Raw genomic sequence first — 2772 nt, forward strand, 5'->3', positions numbered from 1 at the left:
TTTAAGATCTGGAAGAATCAGAAATAAATATATATATTCAAAAGCTATCAGGACTAAGAATCTACAACAGAAAAAATTCTGAGCCAGGTTTGGTGGCATAGGTCTGTAATCTCCACATTCAGAAGGCAGAGGCAGGAAGATTACTGCAAGTTCAAAGCCAGCCCTGGCTACATGGTTAGTTCAAGGCCAGCCCCCTAACAGCATAGTGAGACCCTGTGTCAAAAACTTTAAAAAAAATCTGTCACTCTGAAATGTTACAAGGTATTTAGTGAATCACATCATAAAATTGTGTCAATTAATCTTAACTGTTGACTACAGTAAGAAACTACTAAAGAGCTATTTGGATCACAGGGACACAGTATTAACAGTGGACTACACTGATGTCCACAGCTAAATGTGCTCTTAGGAGGTAGGACTCAGAGCAGGTGAGTCCCTGGTGGGATATTTTGGAGCACATAACACTCACTGCAGCTCTTCCCATGTTCTGCGTCCCACCACCATGGTTACAGTTTACATCTAGATGAATTCCCAAGGCCTCATGCACTCACAGGTGGAGCTTTTAGGAGGTAACTACATCAGTGAGGTATGACGGTAATAAGTGGATTCATGCACAGATGAGTTCATAGACAAATGTAATGTTGAGAGGTAAAGCCTGATCAAAGAAGGTGAGGAACAGGACAGCCACAACTCTAAGGAGGAAAGGTTCACTTTGGTTCACAGTTTGTAGAGCCTTCAGCCCACAGTCAGCTAGTTCTGAGAGGGACACAAGGCAGAGAAACAATTCATGACATAATAGTGGGAAGGACAAGTCCAGAATAAGGGAAGAGGGGAGGAGATACACACCTCCCAAGCAACATCCTCTGACTATGCTTCACCTCTCAACATTACAATTAGCAATATAAACTCAACAGTGGACGAATACACTGAAAAATGTCATGCTCCATGATCCAACACACTCAAAAAAATCTCACTGCATGATCACATGACGCTTTGTGTGGGACTGATACAAGCCATAACATTCTGTCCCTGGACCATGAAAGATTCATGTGCATCACTTTATGCAAAATTCATTTAGTTCATCTTTAAGAGTTGCCAAAGACCTAACAGTTCCAGCACTGTTGAAAAGTCCAAGTCCAAAGTCCCTTTTGAGATTTAAGGCAAACCATTAGCTATGAGCCCCTATAAAAATCAAAAGAAAGTTAAAAGAAAGGTACTGGTGAAACATTCCCAATCTAAAAGGGAAAAATAGGGGAATAGAAAGGAATGGGACCAAATCAAGACAAATCTCAACAGGGCAAACATTATATCCTGTAGCTGGCTCTATGCCTAGCATTAGAAGCAAGAATTGACAATGTGTAGGCTCCAACAGCTTGGGTAGTCCTGGCCCGATTTTAACACTCATCACTTAGATCTTTGTATAACTTCCTGTATTATTTGCAGCTCTCCTTAGATATTCCAATTTCCTGACTTTTCTAGCATCCTGGGATGTCCAAAGACTTTTGGTTTTACACTCACATCTTCAAGTTCTGTGCCCTAAGGACACACTGTCTAGCTTCCCTATTTTCTGAAATCTGAGTGGAAGTCTCCTGGTTCTTACAACTCCTGCATTCTACATGCTTTAAAACCAGCAGACACTAAGGTCTGCTGCCAGCTGGAGCAGTAGTTGAGTTCTTTTGCATCTTGCAAAGGCCCTTCAGTACTTGGATGGGTAAACTTGGTAATATGAATTGTTGGAAATTAATTCTTTAGGTGGCCCTTCACCAGAGTATGCTGAGGTTTTCTTCTCAAAGCAAATTCTTTCAGTGATGTATCCTGAAGCAGTGAAGGGAGGGGTCTTGCTGTTTCCTGGGATGGCCTCAAGCAATTTTTGTTGTCATGCCATTGTAAAGTTCTTGGCTTCTTTTCAGTGCTAATATTTTCAGGGAAAAAAGCTCTTTTCTCTTCTATTTTGACAGGCCCCAAATACAGGAGATTCTTTTCTGGTAAAATTCAATGCTTTTAAAATTAAACTGTACTTTTAGGGCCTGTGAGATAGGTCAGCAGAGTAAAGCGCCTTCTTAGTCAAGTGCATGGACTAGATTTGATCCCCCACATCACAGGCCATGCCGGTCCCACCCCTGGGCTCAGCCACCAAGTCTAGGTATAATCTTGTGCATGTCTGTAACCTCAGCGTTAGGGAAGCTGAAAACAGGAGGATCACTATGAGTCCAAACTGAGTAGTGAGACCCTCTATCAAATACAATAAACTTAAAAAAAATTGTTTTTCATTTTCAATAGTGGATATGCCACAATCTCAACATTAGGCTGCCTTGAAATTCCCTCAAGTCTAATTTGTATACTGTTCTTAATCTTAGTATCCTTCAAGTTTCAGAAACGGAGAAAAATGAAGAAAAACTTTGTCAAAGTGTAATACACATGGCCTGGAGTTCTTGTTTCCAATTGAAGAATCAGGATCCTAGCCTTTCCCATCTCATTTTTTTTTTTAAATCAGCATCCTGCTCTTCTGAGCTTTAACCAGAATCTTCCGTCTAACTCAGCTTATAGCATCCAGGGCTACCTCTTCAGTCCATATCTCAAAACCTTTGCAAACATTTCCAACAACCAGTTCCAAAGGGTTCTGAACCACATGCTCAAGTAAAGTAAAGACATAGCAACAACCCCATTTCTTTTTTTTTAATTTTTTTTTATTTATTAGAGAGAGAGAGAGAGAGAGAGAGAGAGAGAGAGAGAGAGAGAGAGAGAGGTGTGTGTGTGTGGCCAGCTCAGCCCACC

The 2772-nt window shown here is 40.9% G+C and overlaps 1 protein-coding gene across 1 annotated transcript in view; it reads right to left on the bottom strand.

The window, feature by feature from the left end:
• Nucleotides 1-2772, bottom strand: part of Chm (CHM, Rab escort protein 1) — a 309216-nt gene that overhangs the window by 275306 nt on the left and 31138 nt on the right. The window lies entirely within an intron of this gene.

This window comes from Octodon degus, unplaced genomic scaffold (assembly GCF_000260255.1).
Source record: "Octodon degus isolate 3935 unplaced genomic scaffold, OctDeg1.0 scaffold00103, whole genome shotgun sequence".
NCBI lineage: Eukaryota > Metazoa > Chordata > Mammalia > Rodentia > Octodontidae > Octodon > Octodon degus.